This window comes from Delphinapterus leucas, chromosome 15, assembly GCF_059928025.1.
Source record: "Delphinapterus leucas isolate spDelLeu-1000000601 "Yukka" chromosome 15, BTC_Dleu_Yukka2, whole genome shotgun sequence".
Taxonomy (NCBI): domain Eukaryota; kingdom Metazoa; phylum Chordata; class Mammalia; order Artiodactyla; family Monodontidae; genus Delphinapterus; species Delphinapterus leucas.
In genome coordinates, this window is record NC_143143.1 from 55552948 (window position 1) to 55576457 (window position 23510).

At 40.3% G+C, this 23510-nt stretch overlaps 1 protein-coding gene across 7 annotated transcripts in view; it reads left to right on the forward strand.

The window, feature by feature from the left end:
* SLC23A2 (solute carrier family 23 member 2) overlaps nt 1-23510 on the forward strand; it is a 161691-nt gene that overhangs the window by 27176 nt on the left and 111005 nt on the right. The window contains exons 2-3 of one of the 7 annotated variants that reach the window (XM_089896593.1): nt 21555-21764; nt 22092-22187. The exons of 3 other annotated variants lie outside the window; for them this stretch is intronic. The gene's annotated coding sequence lies outside the window, so the exon portion shown is untranslated. 3 more of the 7 variants (XM_089896590.1, XM_089896592.1, XM_089896591.1) reach the window with 3 other exon arrangements.

The following is a 23510-nucleotide window of genomic DNA, read 5'->3' on the forward strand; positions in this document are numbered from 1 at the left end:
TTTGGTGTTCTCTGGCTTCCTCTTGCCTTCCCAACCCTTCTTACCTGCTGTGGACTCCAGGGAGTCTCGTTACTGTCATCTCACCAACACCTTGGTTTTCTCATTCTCTGAACTGGCCCCATAACTTGCCAACTTTCGTCAGTGGCACAGTCCTACTTGTTTAATTTTTCTATCTTTTTTTGTTAGTTGCACTCTGCTGGAGAGAAATTGGATAACAAGGTGACTTTCTCCTTTACATATTTATAAGTTTTGGGCTCAGCTAGATCTTTGACTTTTTTTTTTCCTTTGTCAGTAATTTTACTCATTCCTTTCCCATATCTCATCCTTGGCCTCCTTCTTCTCCACCATGACCTCCACTTTTTAGTTCATTAAGAAAATAAGTCATCAGATAAGTGCTCCCTCAACTTCCTGTCTCATTGAGTGTTGAGTAATAGTGACTATCTCTATACATCTCTACCCACTTTATTCCACAGAGGACATGAGGCAATCACTACAGACAGTCTGTGTGGAACTGTTGTTACAGATTCTGAAAGTTTTCCACCCAGGATTACAGGAGAACTGCTTATTGCTCCTTATTGGTATACTTAGAATTTCAGATCTTCAATTTATGGAGAGATGTTTGTGTTTTCGCAGAAAATAGGATTTTAGAAGTGACACAGCCCTTGGAGAGGGGTGGATTAAATCACCTCCCAAGGTGACAGAGCTCATTCGTGGCACAGTCTGAGCTGGAATCTCCATTAGTAGCCTTTCTTTATCCAAAATAAAAATACTTTAGTTTTTTTTCCCCCTTGGAGAGGGGTCGGATTGGAGGTGAAGAGTACATCAGATTTATTTGTAATTAAAAATAAAAAAGGTAGTGGATACACATGGAAAAAAATTCAGAAAGTACATGAAGACAGATATGGAAAGTAAGTCTCCCTTCTGTCTGCTCCCAGTTTCCCTCTCTGGAGGCAACTGCTTTTACCAGTTTTTGCATGTGTTTTGTGTGTACTTCTGGAGTTTCTTTGTTAGAATTTTGTTTTTAATTGGGAAATTTCAAATATAAAGAAATTGAAAGAATGAACCCTCATATGTCAGATACCCAGATCTAATAAGTCTAACCACATTGTCTTTGCTTTAGGGTTTTTTTTTTAAATGAGAAAATAAAACATTTTAAATATCCTTTTTGTATCCTTTGCTAATATCATCTTCTCTCTCCTAGAGGTAACTTTGCAGTCCACAGTTTTACTTTTGTATTATATGTTTCCATATCCATAAGCCCACATACAATATTGACTGATTTAAAACCCATAATAAAAGATCTCATGTGGTATGAGTTCTGCAGCCTACTTGCTCATTCAGGTATGTTTTCAAGCCATGTTGATCCAAATGGCTAGAGTTCACTTGTTTTAACTGCTCTGTTTTATTCCACTGTTTAAACATACCAGAACTTATTTTTATATTCTCCTATTGATGTGTTGGTTGTGTACTGTTAAAATGGGGTGGAGTATGCTGAGAAGTGGCATTGCTGAATCATAGGGCACACACATCTTCAACCTGCTGGATGTTACCAAATTGTTCTCCCAAGTATTTGAACCAATTTACGTTTCTGGCAACAGTGGGAAAATTCCTGTTTATCCACACCCTTTCCAACACTTGGTATTATTAAACTCTTTTATTCCTGCATTATCTGGTAGGTGTGAAATGATACCACATTTTAATAGGCATATTCCATGGTTTGTTTATCCATTCACTAGTTAAAGGTGAATGTTGTTTCCAGGTTTGGGCTATTGTAAACCACTGTAAACATTTATGTACAGATTTTTGTTTGAGCAAAAGTTGTCATTTCTCTGGGTAGATACCCAGGAGTATATTGCTGGATCTTAGAGTAAGTGTGTGTTTTAACTTTATAAGAAATGGCCAAACTGTTTTCTAAAGTGGTTTGCCATTTTAACAAACCCATCACGAGTGTATGAGAGTTCCATTTGCTCTGTGTCCTTATTAGCATTTGGTATTAGCAGTTTCTTTTTGTTTTAGCCATTCTAATAGGAATGTCTTTTTTTTAACCCAAAGAATTAAATTTTAAAATGGATTATATTTTTAAATGATTTAAAATAATGGATATTTGCCTTTCTTGGTCTTGCATGTTCTTTTTTTCCCCCTTTAATTCAAAATCAGCATTGTGTTAGGGTAACCAAATAATGATAAAGAGATGGTATAGTGCAGCCTAACATTTGCAGGCTGCTGCTAGAAAGCTTGGTAAATGTATTTTTTTTGCTGCTCTCAGCAAAGTTCATATGGTTATGGAATCTTTGATTTACTGGTTGGGGATTTTTAAAATTTGGTTTTATTTCTGGAAAATGTGTATTAAAACTTTATAGTGAAGAGTATTGAGTCCCCATTTTAATGACATCATCCACCTACTTATGTAGACTTCCCCCCTCCCAGCTTTGAATAAGATTCAATTTGAGGGTGCTTGTTTCATTACTGAAAGCAAACATGCAAAAACCACAGATATGGGCCAACACCCTTATTTTACAGAGCAAGACATCTGAGGCCCACTGGATAATGACTTTCCTGCACTTACACCATCGTGCATGGTCTGCACAACCATGGGCTTCTGGATTCTCAGTGAGTTCTGTTTTCCCACTACCCCTTGTATTCGACTTCAAGGTACTGACCAGAACACACTGTAATGTGAATCGTTAGTTTGAAGGATGTAGTCTTCACAGTGGATTTACTTTCAGAATTGAATACACTTACTTTTACTTTTATTGCTGAATTCTGGCATGTGTTGTCAGCACATATTCCGAGTTGTGCTTTGAGATTATGAATGAAAGGCCAGCCTCTAAGTGTCTGCTGGAGAAGCCAACTTAATAAGTCTTTGATAGTCAAGGGGAACAGTGAATTTATTCACCTCACACAAATGTGTATCCTTTATTGTGATCCTTCCATTTGGTTCCTCTGAAGGAAAATAGAATTTAGCCAGGTTTGAAATATGTACTGATTTATTTCCTGTTGAAAATTTAGTGACTGGGTTTATTCCAAATGTGTTGTCTTGCCAGATTTTCTTTCTACATGTGTGGGTTTGTTTTTTTTTTTTTTTTTTTTTTTTGGAGGGGGTTAATAGTTTTGGCTGTTCTATTATACCCAAATATGAAATAGCTTCTTTTTCACATAATCTGGCTCCTTTTTTTTCTTATAGTTTCATCATTCCTAGAGTATTGATTCATTTACATGGCTCAAGATGTTTCCTTCAGCCAGTGGGAAGAGGGAAAGGAGAGAGCATGTTTACTCCAACTCACATCCCATTGGCCAAAACATAGTCACACGGCCACATCTAGCTGCAAGGGAGGCTGGGAAATGTTGCCTGAATTTAATTGGCTGTGTGCTGAACTTAAGGCTTTTTATTAGTCTAGTTATTAATTGAATGACAGAGGACTCACACCTGGTGGTCTCTGACAATTAAGTAGAGAATTTGCCACGTGAATGAAAACAATACATAGAAATAAGTTGGATATGAAGTTAAAATGTATTTCAGTTCTGTCTACTTTTCTGTGTGAAATTTTACAAAATATTAAAAAAATTTTATATTTTATAATTTCTTATCTTAATGAAGTGCCATTTAAATATCGTAACACTAGAGGGTGCTGTTAATATATTTGCTTTTAGTGTTTACAGAATTCCTTTCCCCCCTCCCCCCAGATTATCTTATTACAGGATCAGAGTAGTTTTGTCCAGTTGCTAACTCTAAATCTCCTTTGTTGTTTTACTCAGTTTTACAACAGTAGGGACACTGAAATGTCAGTATGTAACATTTATTTGGAAAGGCAGAAATAGATAATCACCAAATGTGTAAGGTTTTAAAAAAATAGTTTAAATTTGTCCTTAAAGGGAAAAGATAAATCAGAGATTACATTAATCAAGTTAGATATTTTCAAATACATAATTATTTCTGAAGAATTAAACTTTTTTTTCAGTATTTGGCCAAGTTTAGCCTTTTGGTTGTTTTGCCTAATTTTTGGTCCTAAATTTACTAACCTTATATGGGTGCCAAGAATTGAACTACTGCTAATTTTGCCTCCTAATACATTGGGAGGGACAAAATTAAGACTTAAAACTTTTCCACAAAGTAAAAACAATTATAATCCCACTTTACAGAGGTAACTGGTATAAGCAGCTTGGTGCATCACCTTTTGCTTTCTTAGCACACTTGCACGTGCATGAATACAGTACTTTAAAAGAGGGTCATCATATGAGTTAATGCTAGTGCATAGGATGGTTTTTTTTCTATGTTCATTTGTAAATGGCTACCGTTCTGAAGTATCTTATTCTAGTGCCCCCCCCACCCCACCAATTCATTTTCTTTGTAGACAGATCCATTACCTGTGAATAATTCTTTTGTCTTCCCTTTTCTATTATTTGAACTTTAAAAATCTTTTTCTTACTGTATTATTTAGAACTTCCAGAACAGTTTTCTGTAATGGAGGCCATCACATTCCCTTCTGTTTTTGGCTTTAATATAACCTTTCTGGGTTTTTCAGAGTAAGTATCTCATTGGCTTTTGGCATGAGATAGGGATTCTTTTTGAGGACATTTTTCTTCTGTATTGGAATGCATGAAGAATTTCATTCAAAAATTGATTTTGAGTTTTATCAAATGCCTTTTTGGTTTCTGGTTTTCTTTTTGGATCTTAATGGTTTTTCTTCCTTCTGCCTGTTGATATGAGTTGTAATAGCTTTTTTCCTTTTCTTGTGCTTTGTCAAGTTTGGAATCAGGGTTATGCTTAGGTTTCTAAAATGATTGACAAGCTTTTCATCCTTTTCTGGTGCTTTGGAGCTGTCTAAGTGTAAGGAGTAACTTCCTTAATGCTTGGAGACGTTTGCCTAGGAAACCACCTGGGCCCAGTGTGTTTTTGAATGGAAAGTCTCTATCTGCCTTGGCCTTAAGAGCCCTCTTGGATGTATTTATCAAATTTATCAGTTCTGTTGCTTATTTCCTAGCTAATTTTTTCCTCTTCCTCTCTTTAATTTTTTTTTTAAGTTTCTTTATTTTGTTGCTTATTCTTTTTTTGTAAGGGTATTTTTAACAGTCTCAATTTCACCTTTGACCTAACGGTTATTTGGGAGAAAGGCTAAAAATTTTGAAGTTGTTAAACTTTCTTTGTTGATAATTATTTTTTATGTGTTTTGACATTATGATCGGGCACTGAGAAGTGTTCCTTTTTTGTGGGGGCTGAAATTTTCATTTGGCATGGTGGTCAGTTTCCACTAATGCTCTTTAGCTGTTGAAAATAAAGCTCTACTTTCTATGTCGTGGAAAGTTTGATACTTATTATATTAGCCTGATTCATTATATTGGTCAGATTCTCTAATTGATGCAAAATAAAATTAACATAGAGATCAAGCCTGTGCTCATTACCCCTCCACCCTCTTGCCCCCTATCTTCTTGGAGGCAGATAGGTATGTTTATAGTGTTGGTCATTCTTCTGTATTGCTAACCATTATGGATCTTATTTCAATGAAATAATGTTGAGAACATAAAAATTAACATATGAATTTTATAATATAGCAATGTAAAATGACCCTCTTTTTCCCCTTTTAATACTTTCTGGCATGAATTCCATTGTGTCTGACATTTAAAAATAATGATAAAGCAGCATTAATGTTGCTTTATTTTTGTTTCATTTTTAAGGTCTATCTTAGGCATTTATTTATTTATTAATAAACTTATTTATTTATTTTTGGCTGTGTTGGGTCTTTGTTACTATGCGTGGGCTTTCTCTAGTTGCGGTGAGCGGGGGGCTACTCTTCGTTGCGGTGTGCGGGCTTCTCATTGCAGTGGCTTCTCTTGTTGCGGAGCACGGGCTCTAGGTGTACAGGCTTCCATAGTTGTGGCACACGGGCTCAGTAGTTGTGCCTCACAGGCTCTAGAGCGCAGGCTCCGTAGTTGTGGCACACGGGTTTAGTTGATCTGCGGCATATGAGATCTTCCTGGACGAGGGCTTGAACCTGTGTCCCCTGCATTGGCAGGTGGATTCTTAACCACTGTGCTACCAAGGAAATCCAGGCATTTAGTTTTTGACAAACCTGGGAATATTTTTAATGGAATGAATTTAACTAATTTACAGGTTTAGTTTTAGTCTTTAGTCTGTTTCAAATTCTAATAATAGTTTCTCTAAAAAAAAAAAAAACAACTTTCTTCAGTTGTCATAGCTAAAATCTAATGGTATTTTCCCATTCCCGTCTGTTTGGGAGAAGGGCTTTCAGCATCTTCTCATTTCCTGCATTCAGTCTTTAATGTACTCTTGTTCAATCTGCTTTGTTTTTAATTACGTTTTTAACATTACATAACACATTCTTAAAGAATAATTTGATATATGCAATTTTTTTTTTTTTTTTTTTTTTTTTGTCGTACGCGGGCCTCTCACTGTTGTGGCCTCTCCCGTTGCAGAGCACAGGCTCCGGACGCGCAGGCTCAGCGGCCATGGCTCACGGGCGCAGCTGCTCCGTGGCATGTGGGATCTTCCCGGACGGGGGCATGAACCCGTGTCCCCTGCATTGGCAGGTGGACTCTCAACCACTGCGCCACCAGGGAAGCCCATATGCAGTCAATTTTATAACTGGGTTTATGTCCTGATCTTGATGGTTTTGGCTGGTATACATTGTTAGCAACCCTGTTTATTAGTGACCACTCTGAATTTTACCTCTTATGTGGCTGGAATATAGCCTCAGGCTTTGCTTTTTTTCTTTCTCAGCCCATGCATATCTGAAATTGCAGTTTTGGGCTTTAACACATGAAGGGCAACTTGTTTGATTATAAAATTCTTTGGGAAACCCTTTTCTCCAGTTTTCTATAGATCTATATTTTCTGTTGACTTCTGGTGTTTAATACTGCCTTGGAAAATCCTGGGGCTAATCTTAATTATTGCTACTGCTCAAGTAAACCAAACATTTTCTCCATCTCCCTGGGTGTTTCTATGACTTTTTCATCCTGTAGTTAAAATATTTTGCCAGGATATGTTCAAGTTAAGTTTCTTCTCTAATTTTGAATGACTCTGGTGTGCCCATTTCTATACTCAGATTTTTCTTAATCTCAGAATTAGTTGTGGTTTTTTCTATATCTGTTGTATCTTTAAGTCTCTTTAATTGTTCTTTTTTTAAAAAGTTTTATTGAGATGTAAATCACATACCTTAAAGTTCTCCCATTTTAAATGTACAGTTCAGTGGCTTCTAGTAAATCATACTTGTACCATCATCACCACAACCAAATTTTAGAAATTTCCTTCATCCCATAAAGAAATCCCAAACCTATTAACGGTCACTCTCCATTCCTGTCCCCCCATTTCTACCCCAGCCCACCGCTAATCTTTCTGTCTATAGATTTGCCTATTCTGGACATTTCATATAAAATGGAATCCTACAGCATGACTGGCTTCTTTGTTTTTTAAGTCCATTTAATAAGCACTGGATTATTCATGTCTTGGCTTTGCTCTTTGCTTTTTTCCCTCCATGGTACTCATCTCTGAACTGTTGTTGCCTTTCTGGACTTTTCCTTGTCTAGGAGTTTCTCAAGCTTGTCCTCCACCTTTCAGTTTTCTGCTGTTTTCTGCAGTTTCACTTCTCTTTAATGCTTCTAAGCTAATTTTGTGCTTTTTGTTTCCTCTCAGTTCTTCCCCACCCCAGTTGTTGTCTCTTGTTCTTAGTCCATTTTCTTCATATAATCATCTGATCCTGCTTCCTTTGTTGATACACAACTGTTTTTGTTTTTTATTCTTTTTTCCTTTTTTCCAAATTGAAATTTTCTTTTGGTTCCTACAGTAGAACCTTTTTGAAGTTTGAGTCTTCACAGAACATCCTGATTATAGTTCTTGTATTCAGGATACAGAAACTGGAGTATTTTTCCCATAGGCCACACACTGGGTTAGCTCACCTTGGAGCAAGGGACTACCTGGGTATGTTGACCTGATGGGGTCGGTGTGTCACGTGTGACCTGTGTTCTGGGCACTTGTGGTTGTGAATCTCTTGCCCCTGAACAGTTGAAGTGCTTGCCTTTCAACCATCTCCCCAGCTTCTGCTATAGCTTCTCCCCTAGTCAAGTGGCATCTTCCTCTTATGCTCACTGCTGATTTCCTTAAGATTATTCATGAATAAGTAACACTTAGAGCTACTTTTCTCTCCAGGAGTTGTCCTTGTTCTTCTTCTGCCTTTATCTCAGGGATCCCATCTTCCAAGATGCATCTTCTGCCTAGATGTTTCTCATCTGAGTTTCATGGTTTTCTGTCTGGATTTGGGAAGTGCAGTGGTGTTGGGGAGATGGGGGCAAGTACTTGCCCTCTCACAGCAGAGGCGAGGTGACCATTGCCTAGGTTTTGGTAGGCCCTTGCCTGGAGTCAGGACTGGAAGGGACAAAGTCTGACTGCAGCTGCGGCTTCTTCCTTCTCACTGGTACCAGATTGTCAGTGTATGTCTGCCTTTTTCTATGTCTTCATGGCACTTTCACTGTCCAGTGGGGCCTCTGCAGCTGGGAGTGTACACCAGGTGCCACATCCAGCGGGGCTCCAGCAGTTAGAGCTCTCAATGTTATGGTTATTGTTGGCTCTGCCTGTAATCTAATGAAGAAATCATACCTTCAGATCTATTTTTTTTTTTTTTCTTTTGCGGTACGCGGGCGTCTCGCCGCTGCGGCCTCTACCGCTGCGGAGCACAGGCTCCAGACACGCAGGTTCAGCGGCCATGGCTCGCGGGCCCAGCCGCTCCGCGGCATATGGGATCCTCCCGGACTGGGGCACGAACCTGTGTCCCCTGCATCGGCAGGCGGACTCTCAACCACTGCGCCACCAGGGAAGCCCCCAGATCTATTTTTAATCTCTGAAAGTCTTTGAGCTTTGAAAATAGTTGTCTTTGGGCCCCTGATTGGGGAAATGAAAAATTACCAGGGAGTAAAATTAATCTCCCTTTTCACTGAGCTGAAAGCAGTGTGGGTGGACTTGTTCATCTGAACGGAAGGGTTTGGAAAGATAGGTTTTTATTTTCCTTATTTGTGTGGGTTTGAGAAATGTAATCGCAGCAGCTGCTTGGTTTCCACTATAGAGTATCCAGCCTGCCACATAGAAACCTGCTACAGATTGATGGTAAACAAACCGTACTAGAGGCATGCAGTAACCGTTTGTAACCAGAGGGTGGCTATTGTGTAATACAAAGTAGATAGCATTTCTGGCTAGGTGGTGGTGTTATACAATTTTGGTGAGCCTGTGTGGGTTATAAAAGCCAGAATTCCTTCAGCACCTGAAGAGTCTTATGCTGAGCATCAGGATCCCAGCCTCACACAGATCCCAGCACAGAATTGGTGGGTAGGGTACTGAATACAAAATATTGTGGGGGGATACAGTAAGATTTCACTCTTCAGGTAAGACCATTTCTTGGTACAAAAGCTTTGCTTTGGGGAATTAGTGTCTGCATCTGCCTGTGTCTGTGCATCTGGGTTTATGGGTGTCTGTTTCCATGCACATGCATCTGTGACTATGTGTGCTCCTGTCTATGAGACTGTGTGTCTTGTTTTTGTTTTTTTTCCTGCGAATATATGGCTATGTGTGTGTATGTCTGTGTAGGTGGGTGAGGAGCCTATGGCTCAAGTTTCCTAAGCTGGGTTACCAGAAAATCTCCACAGTCTTTCTTGGTGCTGTCAGACATTATTTGAATATTAATAACATTAAGATTTATGCAACCCTTAGATAAAGGCAATGCCCTTCATTAAATATGTGAGAGTGACAATAAAAACCTGATCTGCAGCAATTAAAATGTTAGATTCAGTGTTTTTCAGGTGCTCATTTACCTTATTTTCTGAGTGAGGTCCAGTCCTGGGACTTCCAAGGCCCTCTGTGCTCTTTTATGTTTTATTTTATACAAAATTTTAGGGATTTGAGGAAAAATAAGTACACAGGCAACAAGGAACATAGGTTAAACAAACCTCAGAGAGAGCTGGAGCCTCTTTTATAGCTGAATATATCTATTTATACTCCTTTTAAGGTTTTGGGGTTGTAAAAATGTCAGGTTTTGCCACCAAAAAAACCAATACATCTGTGCCATAGGATTCTAAGTAATTGTAGTCTCTATATTGAATGGATGTGGGTTTTTTTTTTTTTTTGATGGATTAGGAGGAACACGCTCCTCTGCAGAAAAAAATATATATATATAACATACTCACAGGCATGGGATGTTTATTAAAGGTCAGGAAAAAGGCTCCCATTTAATGAAGGTCAGGGAAAATTTATTTCAATCACTGTGTACTTGGTTTTAGTCTAGAGAAGAATTACAGTGTCCCAGCCCCAGGTAATTGCAATGCAGTGTAGTCAAACCCACTATTCAGCCATCAGTTAATCCATCAGGGTAGGTGAGGTTTCAGAGTGCCCCTTTCCTTATCTTGGGAGAGTCTGTGGGGAGGAGGAGACAGAACTCTTAGTAAACTGGAATAGGGGGCAGGAGGGCTTGGAGGGGAGAAAAAAAATATTGCAGAAGAGATTTGCAAATAGGATTTCTTCCAGACTATAGAAAGAGAGCAGGTGGTTGAGAGAACTAAGTAACTGTGCCAAAGTCCAGCAAAACAGAGCAGGTATAATGGGTAGTCAGGAAATTAAGGAAAGGTGGGGCTTGACCTCTCTCTGCAGGTGAGAGAAGGAAATTTGGTTTTGGCAGCTGGGGCACAGGAAAGGTGAGAACATTCCAAAGAGGAATGGCGTGGTCTGAAGGGTAATTCAGGGAGAGAGCTGACTAGTCCATTTGCGTGTGAGGCGTGGAAATGCTTCTCCCAGCACATGAGCAGTGCCTTCTCTTCTCCAGCGGGGGCAGCAGTGGCAACAGTAGCTAGAGGTGAGAGATGAGTTACCTGTGTGCTAGAAATGGAGGATGAAGCAGGAGCTGAGGGGGCACAGGGTTAGCAGGGCAGAGCCATGCCCTGGAGGTTACTTAAGCACCCAAGTCTGTTGTTGTACTGGAAAGGTGGGGGGAGACAACAAATGACAAAGGTTACTTGGAGGTGTGGAAGAGGAGAAAGTGTCTTTCTTTTTATTCCCTGACAGTAACTGGGGGCTTTCCTCAGCTTCCTCCAAAATGACCTTCAGACATGACATCTCACGTCTTTTCTGGCTGTTCATCTTTAGAGCCTTGTTCTGTTAGTCTGTTAGGGAATAGGAGCAGTTTTCATGCTCTCAGTGATTGCTTTGTCTGTCACTTGCCCTTGGCTTTTGTCCAAGGGTATATCAACCTCTCTGTGCCTCAGTTTTAAACTGTGGGGATAATAACAACCCCTCCTAGAATTTTTATACAGTTAAGTGATATCATGTTTGTATCTTGGATATAATAGTCAGTTTTGCACATGTTTTATCTTGTCATTAAAATTCCATATAAAATTAGCTTTTCAGTGGCCCCTGTACATTAAAAATAGTATTAATACACTAAAAATAGTGTTTCCATAAAAATACATTATTTGTACAAAAAGTGATATGTTAAATCACACAGTGGAAATAAATGCGATAAAATCCATCTTGATTCTGCTTGAGTTTTCTCAAATATCTGTTTATATTTTAATTCTGGCCCACAGACTATACCTTTTGCTCCACTACCTCTCCCTTACCCTCTCTCTTATCCCAGCCACACGGTTTCCTTGAGTGAAACTGGAGGGCAGGGATTAGGTTTTGTTTTGGTTGTATGGCAACTGACCCATGGAAAAATTCTCTTTTCCTCATATATTTGAATGCCTTTTATGTGATGAACACTGTGTCCCTGCCCCATCCCTGCCTGGTTGGGAAGCTGGACCAAGAAGCAGTGTGCTATTGAAACATGGAAGTAGAGGAACACCTAACCCAAGAATGCTTCCTATAGGAGGAGACTTTTTTTTGCGGTACACGGGCCTCTCACCGCCGCGGTCTCTCCCGCTGCGGAGCACAGGCTCCGGACGCGCAGGGCCAGCGGCCATGGCTCATGGGCCCAGCCGCTCCAAAGCACGTGGGATCCTCCCGGACCGGGCCACAAACCCGTGTTCCCTGCATCGGCAGATGGACTCTCAACCACTGCGCCAGCAGGGAAGCCCAGGAGGAGACTTTTTGAGCTAAGACCTGGGAGCTCTGCAGGTCCACATGGTTCATATGGATAGTACCCGGGGCAGGAGAGGCACAGTGAGGATGATGAGTGTTAAGGTCTTGTCATAATGTTGAATAAAGTTTGGGGAAGAGATTTCTGTTGTATGATACTAGCCACAGCGTCTGATACCTACGACCTACAACATTAGGTCAGAAAAACAGAGATCACTGATGACTTTGTATTTTAAAGCCACCAAACTAACAAAACATCAGCTGCTTTGACCTTTTACTGTAAACTTGACTCCATCTTTCCCCTAACTGAGCAGTCAATGAGTCATTGTTTTCTCCTCTAGACAGCACGACCACCAATTTTCATGGCTCAGGCTGTGTGTAAACTGACATCAGCAAAACAACCTGTCTTGGGCTGGATGTAAGCTTCTTTAGGATTTAGAGTCTATTTGGGACTAGAACTTATTCTGTACCAAGGGCTTCCCAGGCCAAGGCTCTGGAAGAGACTGAAGGTGTCTTCTGAAGGCAGAGCATATTCTTTAACATCTTCCATCATTTTATCAGTTAGGCATGTCATCTTATGCTCCAAAAATGTTTGCTTTCAATTAGGAATGATCTTCCCTGCTCACCTCATCCCACGGATGTTCCAGGAATATTTGCCATGTCTATCCAGTGGCTTTGCATCCTCTCTGGCCCACTGTTGAGGACCCTGACTATATTTTTAGGTGATTCCTAAGTATTTGAGCAGCATTCATCCGGGGGCCCTTTCCCTTCCACTTTGCCTGTAGGATTGTGCCATGGGCGCCTCATAGGCCCAGAGGCTCCTGAGGTTCTCAGCATGTGGTTTCTGAGATGAAACCTGACAACCGATCCTGATTCCCCTTCAGAAATCCGGTTTTATCTAACTTTTTAAAAGTCTCTTCTTCTTAAGGGAACAAATTGACAAACCAAGACAGTGACAGAAGCTTACACAGCTCATTGGGGTGCAACAGAGCCTGTCTTGATTGCAGTCACTGAGGTGGTTTGGTTTAGGGCTCTGATAGATTTTAAAGAAAGGCCACTCTGAGGCCATGATTCTGGGTGCTCTCTCCATCCTTGTGGCAAGGGAATGTTATGATATTTTGTTAATCAGTGTCATCATCTTGTACCACTTCGGCAAATTATTTCTGTAAGTATGTTAAAGTTCAGCAAATAACCTGATTTAAATTGGGCACTTGAAATATGCCTTTTGTGTCACTGGGCAGAACTTTAGTTTATATCAGTGACTTTTAGGCTCTTTTTGACTGACCCACAGTTTTTACCTTGAAACTCTGGGTTACCCTTATCTTGTGAGATGTGCTCTGAATTTTCTTTATTCTGTTAAATTTCATTGTTCTGCAAATTCTGGTTGAGATCCAGTTGGTTTCATGGCCCACTAGTGGGTGGTGACTTGCAGTTTGAAGAATAAGAGCAAGGGTTCTTAGAGTGTTTTGGAAAAGGCTGTAGGATGATTTTTTTTCCCCCCAGTTACACCATAACTGTAATCACAAGGTCAAATGATAACCACTTCTTACAGGTTCATTTCATTACTGTTTAAATGGAATAATGATAGCTAGCCAGGGTCAATGTCAGAATTCTAAACCCCCTAAAGCTGTATGTTAGGCAACGATTTAAGTCATTATATTTAAAGGAAGTTTGATCACGTACAAGTTGAGGATATTTGTTCCAGTAATCTTTCTTTTGGCTTGAATTAAAAGCATTTAGGTCAAATGTTAGCATTTAACAGAATTTAATGGAGCAGCCACAGTTCAACTATAATCCCCTAATGATCGGATTTAACAGAGAGCTACAAATTGACTTTTTAAATGTGCTTTATCATTGAACCCGGCCAGCTCTGAAAGTTCTTGTTTGTATCTTGGGAAGGACCAGATTACCACTTGGCAAGTTGAGGTTTTGAGTTTCCTTATCCCAGAGTTTTCTTTCGTGATCATATGGTCTCACCTGTCTAGATAGATTTCTGCAAGTGGGGAAAATAGCTTTATCCCACCCCAGGTTGCCCATCCAGAGGTGTTGATCTGAGGACCACTAGCATCAGAACATTTGTGCATTTGTTAAAAATGTAAGTCCCAGGTCTCGATGCAGGTCTGTGGAATCAGAATTTGGGGGAGGGGACATTTTTTAAAGTTGGTGGGATTATGGGAGTTAAAATTTTTTTTTCTTCTAAAATCAACTTTACTGAGCCATAGTTTACATACAGTAAATGGATATACATACAAATGGAGCCACCAGAATCATAGCTAAGTTATGGAACATTTCTATCACTCCGTAGGTTCCTTCCTCTGCCTCTGGAGTCCCTCCTTCCCATCTTAGCTGTTGTAGGTCACCACTAACTGTTTCCTGCCACCGAAGATTAGTTTTGTCTATAGGGATTCAGGCAGCACGTCTTGTGTCTGGCATCTTTCACTCAACGTTGTGTCTGTGCGATTTCTCCATGTTATTAGGTGCATCAGTAGTTGCTTCCTTTTAATTGCTTAGTATCCCTTTGTATGGACCCACCATGTTTTGTTTATCCATTTGCCTGTTGATGGACATTTCTGTGTCTTGAGTTTGGGACTGTTATAATAAAAACAACTTTGAATATTTTCCTGCCACTATATGTGTGGAAGAAATCTGCATGTTGAATAAGATTCCCAATTAAGTCTTAGGTACATGAACCATTGATTCTTATTCTCTCTATTCCTTTTAAAAATTTTTAATTTACTTGGTTGTGCTGGGTCTTAGTTGTGGCTCATGGGCTCCTTGTTGTGGCATGCATGTGGGATCTAGTTCCCTGACCAGGGATTGAACCCAGGCCCCCTGCATTGGGAGCGTGGAGTCTTAACCACTGTGCCACCAGGGAAGTCCTTCTCTATTCTTTTTATTCTTATTCTTTATCATTTGGGAGAACTGTAGGTTTTTGTATCCAGATCAAGTGATGGATTTGCTTTGCAGTTGTTTTCAATGTAGTATTCATTCAGTGCCATCTATTTGGGGTAAATGTGGCTCTCATCAACATTTGTTGAGTACTGTCTTATGAACTGGAATATAAAGATGAAGTGTACACAGGGGGATTCTATCCTTCAGAGGACTCTTAGTGATTAATTCATTCAGCCATAGAGTGTTTTGTATGTTGTGTACTAGGGACTACTAGGTGCTGATGCTGGGAATACACATTTTCTTAGCATTTGATTGTGCTTCCAAGAAACACAAAAGATGTTGGTATTATATTCCAGGAGCAGTTTGGCCCTTAAATCCGCTGTTTGGGTAGTACCATCGTACTTTCAAGTCAGGTGGCCATGGTAAGCCACAGTTGAAAAAGTTGACACTGACAGGGGAAAAATGGTCAGATAAAAAAATTCAGTGCAAAAGAAATGATCACTGGGGCTTCCCTGGTGGCGCAGTGGTTAAGAATCCGCCTGCTAATGCACGGGACGTGGATTCGATCCCTGGTCCGGGAAGATCCCACATGCCGCAGAGCAACTAAGCCCGTGTGCCACAACTACGGAGCCTGCAGCGCTCTGGAGCCCGCGAGCCACAACTACTGAAGCCCGTCTGCCACAACTGCTGAGGCCCGTGTGCCTGGAGCCCGTGCTCTGCAATGGGAGAAGCCACCACAATGGGAGGCCTGTGCACCACAACAAAGAGTAGCCCCTGCTCTTAGCAGCTAGAGAAAACCCGCATGCAGCAGCGAAGACCCAATGCAGCCAAAAATTAAATAAATGAATAAATAAATAAATTTATTTTAAAAAAAAGAAAGAAATGATCTCTGGCTGAATAGCTGATGAAATAAACACTGATTAAGAATTGTTATTCTGCATTTGTGCATGATTATCGGTGGCTAGAGAGCTGGTGGCTCAATCTTTAGGGAATTGAAAGATTTGTTGAAGATCTAAATATTTTCCTTTTCTATTTGCTCATAGCAGAATTTCCCAAATTGCTATTTTCCCACCCTATGAGGCTTACATTTTTTGAGGTTGATTTATTATTTTTTGAATCTTCAGTGATTTCTTGCTTGCTCTAAGGTAGGGATTTTTAACTCTGGCTGCAGGAGAGTTTTATAAAATCTAAATGCTCAGGCTATACAGTCCTATTCAGTAGACTTTCTGGGTGGGTAGAGAGTATTTTTAAAGTTTTTAGGTGGTTCCAACATAGAGTCAAAGTTGAGGATCACTTCTTGGGGCAGCCTTGGCTATTGATATGCCTCTTTCATTGTTAGTTCCCTCCTTGCTAAGTATAATTTACAAAGCCTTGTCTTTTCTCCATTCTCTGACGACAAAAATTACAACTTTAAACACAAGAACTTTACTCCACACCACTTTGCAATTATAGAGTTGTGTTTTGATCTCTCAACAGAAAGGACTGAATGGCTTTGTACCCCCTTGTTCAGGGAAACTGATCACTTCTCTGGATTTGATATGGGTGCTGATGTGGCTCTTGGGGGAGAAAGAGAGCATAGCGTTCATTGTTAAGTAAATAACTTCAGGAAAAATAGAGGAATAAAAGGAAAAAGATAAGTCCTTTGCTGTCCCACCAGTCAACATTTTGGTTAACATTTTGGTGTGTATATGCGTGTGGCACACTTATCCATACACAGTGGGTTATTGCTGTACATACTGCTTTTTTCATTGTATAAATTTCCTTTAATTCTTTTCACTGCATTATTTTAGAAAATTGATATCTTTTATTATTATTATTTATCATTACTGAGATCTACCCTCTTAACAAACTTTTTTTTTTTTTTTCTTTGTGGTACGCGAGCCTCTCACTGTTGTGGCCTCTCCCATTGCGGAGTATAGGCTCCGGACGTACAGGCTCAGTGGCCATGGCTCACGGGCCCAGCCGCTCTGCGGCATGTGGGATCTTCCCGGACCTGGGCACGAACCCGTGTTCCCTGCAACGGCAGGCAGACCCTCAACCACCGCGCCACCAGGGAAGCCCTTAACAAACTTTTAAGTGAACAATACAGTATTGTTAACTATAGGCATGATGTTGTACAGCAGATCTCTAGAACTTATTCATCTTGCTTAATAAACTTTATACCTGCTGAAAAGCAACTCCCCACTTCCCCCTCCCTGCCAGCCCCTGGCAACCACCATTCTACTCTGTGCTTCTATGTGTGACTGTTCCAGATACCTCACATAAGTGGAATCATGTCATGTTTGTCCTTCTGTGACTGGCTTATTTCCTTTAGTATAATATTATACTTTAGAAAAAAAAACCCTGTTTCCTTATATAACATAGGGCAGACATTTTCCCATGTCAATAAATATTTCTGTGCCATCTTTTTTTAAAAATTATTTATTTATTTGTTTGTTTATTTTGGGCTGCGCCGGGTCTTTGTTGCTGTGTGTGGGCTTTCTCTTGTTGCTGCGAGTGGGGGCTACTCTTTGTTACAGTGCACGGGCTTCTCCTTCTGGTGGCTTCTCTTGTTGTGGAGCACAGGCTCTAGGGTGCACCGGCTCAGTAGTTGTGGCTCACGGGCTTAGTTGCTCCACGGCATGTGGGACCTTCCCGGACCAGGGCTCAAACCTGTGTCGCCTGCGTTGGCAGGCGGATTCTTAATCACTGCACCACCAGGGAAGTCCGTGTGCCATCTTTTTAATGGCTGCAGTGGCATTCCTTTGTATGAACATACCGTAGTTTCACCATTCAATTCCGTAGTGTTGGATATTAGATTTTTCTTGATTTTTGGTCTTATTAACAATGTTAACACGCACAATTTTGTAGCTAAATCTTTATATGTCCTAATTATTACCTTAAAATACATTCCTAGAAGTAGCATTTCCTCAGGACATATTAGAAGTGAATATGAATATTTATAATTCTTGATACATATAACCGAATTACCTTCTTATTAGCAAATTTGTATTTCATTAGGAGTGTTTGTCTATTTCTCTAACACTGTCCAATAAGGGTATTATAAATAACTGATGTAGGTTAAAAAAAAAGTATACCTCATTTCAATGTACTTTTGATTTTAAACAAGGATCGAACATTTATTTTTCTATTTGTTTTTGTGGGAGACTAAGGATTAGAAGCTCATATGTCTTGCCCATTTTTATAGTAAGGATTTTTGTTTTCTGTTTATTAGTTTGCAAGAGCTCTTCAGATAGTAAAGATATCAACACATTATCTTACCTATATTATATTTTGTTTTTTGATTTTGTTGGATTTTTGTCCATACAGAAATCTAAAAAAATTTATATTGTAAAAATCTATCAGCCTCCATCTCTTTTTCATCTTTAATGATATACTAGAAATGGAGTCCCCTACCCTAACATTATATAGTCATTTAGTGGCTTTATTACTTTTCTGGATTTTATTAATAGTGAACCAGTTGTCTTGGCATGTTGTATTGAAAAATCCATACTTTGTTTTAAGATTTAAATGCTTCCCACATCATATAGTTGTCACTTTGTGGGTTTTCTGTTGTGTGACCTATTTGTCTCTTTTTATACCTAAGTTGAACTCCTCTGTTTACTACAACTTTAGGGTCCCTTTCTGGTAGAACATGTTCTTCCTATTCTTTTTTCAAATATTTATGGCTACTTTTGCTTATTCTTCCACAGGAATTTTAGCAAGCCCCCTTTTCTCCCCCTTTAAGGTATTAATTGATTTTTATTAAATTTATATACTTTATGTTTGTAGGAGAATGTGTACCCTTATAGTAGCTCTCTTATCCAAGAATATTGTCTGTTTTTCTGGTTATTTTATGGCCCTTAATAATAGGTTATAGCTTTATTTGTAAAGGTCATGCTCATTTTTGTTAAATTTATTAAGTATTTAATGCTCTTATTACCATTCTAAACAGGATTCCTTCATCCTCTTACCTTTGGAGTCAGCAGACTTTTCTGTAAATATCTTAGGTTTCATGGGCCAGATGGTCTCTGTCATATGTTCTTCTTCCTTGGTGTTGTTTACAACCTTTTAAAAATGTAAAAATCATTCATAGCTGGGGACCACACCAAACCAGGCCAGGCAGTGGTTTGCTAGCTTCTGATCTATATGCTTATTGCTGGAAACTGGGAAATGTTAGAATCAGTCAGCACTGAAAGAGCCTTGCTCATGTGTTTGTATCTAGCCATCTATGCAAAGATTCTCTACAATTTTCATATCTCTTAATATGGCTATAATTCACTCTTTTCCTTTCAAATATTTCCCCTCATCTTTCTCTGTCAGTTGAATGATAGCAGTGATGTCGACAATCTGGCTTGTCCTTGACATTAATGTATCTGTTGTATCACAGATAAGTTTGATATTGGCTGTTACTTTCCTTTTCCAAGATTAAGAAAGAGTATTAAGCAAGAATGACTGTTACATTATATGAAGTACCTTTATTATTATATTCTTAAGCATCATTTATTCGTTCTACATATTTTGGGGAGCCTTTAATACAGGTGCCAAGTTAGGCACTGGGGATAATGCCTCTTGTTCTGCACCTGTCTGGCTGAGCAGGTAGACATTATCTTGTATCGTAACCATCTTTATGGTTCCCAGACGCCATGATGAGGTGTGGTGATCAGAGGCAGCACTGACGGGAGTTACCCCAAGGGAAAGGGGCGAGATGAAGGGTGCCTATTTTGGAGGGACAGCATGTGCAAGGGCCTGAGGGCTAGAGGAGAACCCAACACCTTCAAGGAACTGAAAGATGGAAACTACAGCATAGCGAGGGCAAATTTCACCATAGGCTTCACAGTGGACCTGCAGCCTTGTTAAGGAATTTGGGTGTCATTCTCTGGCTAATTAGGACGCCATCAAAAGGGTATGGTAGTTTCTGTAGTATGGCCGTGCCCGCTGCAGTAGAGCTATCAAGATGGAACAAGAAAATGAGACGAGGCTGTTGTGCTGTTGAGATGATGGCTCGTGCCACACAGTGGCCAGAAGTGTGCAGATTTGGGGGTTCCTGGTCTAAGGGGAGCAGGCTTTAGCCCTGGAGAAGGAGCTTGGCCATTTCTGCCCCTTGGACCTCCCTCAAAAATCACAAGGAGGACAGAAAGTATCCTGAAGACAATGTTTAAGGCCAGCTGGCCTGGACCTTATTCGCTCAGGGAGGTTGGCTGTAAACTGAGGATAGTTTTATGTCTTGTTTGTACAAACATTGTTAGGACAGGAATACTGATTTAAGTTTGAATCCTGCTGCTGCACTGCTTATAGCTGTGTGTCCTTTGGCAAGTTACTTAACTTCTGTGAAGCTCAGTTTCCACTTTTGTGGAGTTAGTGTGCCTATCAAGTAATACTATGCTTACTAGGGAGAAATAATTGCCATTTATATAATGAGATGTAAGACATTTGTCTGGCACACATCGGCGCTTAGCTGGAAAACTGCTGTCATTATTACTGTTTTCGTTATTTGTGAATCTGATCTTTTATCCCCCAGCATCTCCTTTCCCCTTGTCATGTGGTCAGGGGCAAGATAGCAGTGGCTTTGCTTATTCTCTTTCTTTTGCAAGGAGTAGGAAGTGGCGTCACTGGGCACTGTGGGAGGACAAACTTTCCCTGGTGTCAGGTTCCCTGGGAGATTTTGCCTTTTGTTTTACCACAAATTCTAACACAGGCCCTAAACTCCACCTTTTTAAATCTTTTGCTGCGTTTGCCTTTGGGCCTTGGCATTTCCCCACACAAAAGTTCAGGTCTGTGCATAAAACACTCTGATCTCAGGTTGATGCGTGGTTTCTGGCCTTCAGGCTGTCTTCATCAGTCTTGAGTACTTGGCTGTTGAATACTGTGTCGTTTTGGAACTTAAAAAGATGCGTTTTTGTTTTCAGTGTTCATTATCTTCTCCCTTTCTTCCTCTTCTTCTTCCCTCCATTTGTCCACCCTTCCCAGGCTTTGCAGCCCTCTGCCCCAAAGACTTTCTCAAAGCTTCCTGCCCTGTGCTTTCTTCGGCCCCAAAACCTTTCATGCTCATTTGGGTCTATATCTTCGGGACTCTCTGAAGGCTGCTGTTCGGTAAGAGACAGGCAAAGGGAGTGGATGGGCCCCCTCAGTATAGCTTGTGAGGGTCGGTTAAACATTTGGTAGGGAAATGGAGTACAGAGTACTTGACGAAAAGTGGTCTTGTCAGGATGGAATTGGTCCCCCTCTGTTCCTGGTGATGGGGAGCAGTGGGGAGGGTTGGCTGCTGCAGTGGATGTACACATCTGAAACAAACATGAAGATAAAATTAACCTAGTAGAATAAATGTATTCTACATTAAAGTCCTGTCATTTTCCCTAAAGTTAGCGTGGGTCTGCTGGCATCCTAATGGCAGTGGGGCTGGATGTAGAGCAAAGAACTTAATGGTCCCTCTGAATGTGACTGTAAGGCAGGTGGTCTTGTAAAAATCTAACAATTTCACCATCCTCTTTGCTTGTCCTGTCTTCTGGCAAACATAAGCTCTTGGTCAAGGTAAAAATGTCAGGGCTACTTCAGGCAGATTTTATATTTAGGTATGTTTGCTGTCACACTGTATCTTTTTTTTTTTTTTTTTCAGATCTTGGGAAGCTGATGGATGGCACTGGCTAAATCACAATGTAGACGATTGATGGATTTGATTACATAAAAATAAAAACAGTTCTAAAAGATCATTCACAAAATTCATGAGCAAACAAAAAGCTGGGATAAGATACTTGCATCAAATATAACAAAAAATTACTGTCTGTCCTGTGCATGTTTAGCAGCACTCCTGGCCTCCACTTATTAGGTACTAGTAGCTCTCCCCTAGTTGTGATGACCAAAAATGCCTCCAGACATTGCCAAATGTCCCCTGGAGGAAAAAAATCACTCATCGTTGAGAGCTGCTGCTTTAAAGAGACATGTATATAATGTGAACAAGAATGCAAAATGTGCATGAACATTTAAACCAAAAGAGCCACCTCAAAAAATTTTGGTGTGTGCACCTAGCTCGATTCTATAGAGGCAACTTGATATTCTGGCAACTATTTCTTTTATTTTTTCCTTTTTGCCCTCTAACTATTGAATTTTCAAATTTTGTTAATTCTTTCTCTTTTTTTATTTGTTTCTATTTCAGTTTTTCCCCTGGCTCATCTAAAGTATTTGTTGAATGAAGTGTCCATAAGAGAATTCTTTGAACAGAAGTTTTCCTACTTGTCTTTCCAAACTTCTTGTAGGTTTGCCTTCACATTTGCAGGACAGCTTGTCTGGGTTATTCATTCCTTGTGGGAAATTAATTGGTGCTAAGGTCTATACGCATTGTTCTAATCTGAGTGCCAGTGAATGTTTTCTGTCCCTTCTCACCCCTACATGCTTGTGGTATTTTTTTCTTTATCTTAGGGAATTCCCTGGCAGTCCCATGGCTAAGACTCTGCGCTTTCACAGCCAAGGGTGCAGGTTAAATTCCTGGTCAGGGAACTAAGATCCCGCAAGCTGTGCTGCGTGCCCCCCACCAAAAAAAAGTAGAAACACCTAGGCATGTTTGATTGTACGTGTGCCAATCCTGGAAGGGATCCCTTGTGCCCTCTCTCTTTTTTTTAAATAAATAAATTTATTTATTTATTTTTGGCTGTGTTGGGTCTTTGTTGCTGCATGCAGGCTCTCTCCAGCTACGGCAATCAGGGGCTACTCCTCTCTGCAGTGCACGGGCTTCTCATTGTGGTGGCTTCTCCCGTTGGAAGCACGGGCTCTAGGTGCATGGGCCTCAGCAGCTGTGGCACGCAGGCTTCAGTAGTTGTGGCTCATGGGCTCCAGAATGCAGGCTGGGTAGCTGTGGCTCATGGGTTTAGTTGCTCCGTGGCATGTGGGACCTTCCCGGACCAGGGCTTGAACCTGTGTCCCCGGCATTGACAGGCGGACTCCCAACCACTGCATCACCAGTGCCCTCTCATTTTTTAAGCCAAATTCTCCAAATGCTTTTTAATCTTTTGGTGGATCTCTTTTATTGTTCAAGTAATACTTCTGTTGTTTGAAATTGAGTTTTTAATATTTTCTGCTGCATGGGATTGTTTCAGTAGCTTCCTGCCTTTGACTTTTACTTGGATTTTCTCTTAGTTTGGAGCGTTGTCCAGATTCTCTAAGATTCTCCGAGCATGTCAGATCCACCTTAGGTCTTGATTCTCCTCGGACCCTTTCTTATCTCTTGCCACTTTACTTCCCCAACCCCCTTTTTTGGGGTTGGATTACTTTTTTAGGTTTATGTTGTCATTTGATTTGATATTGAATGTTTCGGTTCTGTTTTTTGTATGGCATTCTAGCCCATTTAAGCTCACCTTGCCACCTTCCTGGAATTCTGTATGGCCATTTAATCCTAGGTTGGTTTTGTCTCCTCTTTTTTGTGCTTTTCAGTGTCTTCCCAGCCTTTAATTGGGCACCTGTAGGAAATTCAGAATTATTTTAATATCCATACAATTGTAGTAAATTGGCTATAACTGAACTGTCTAGTATGATTGCCACCAGCCACAAGTGGCTATTTAAACTTAAATTTGATACAGTT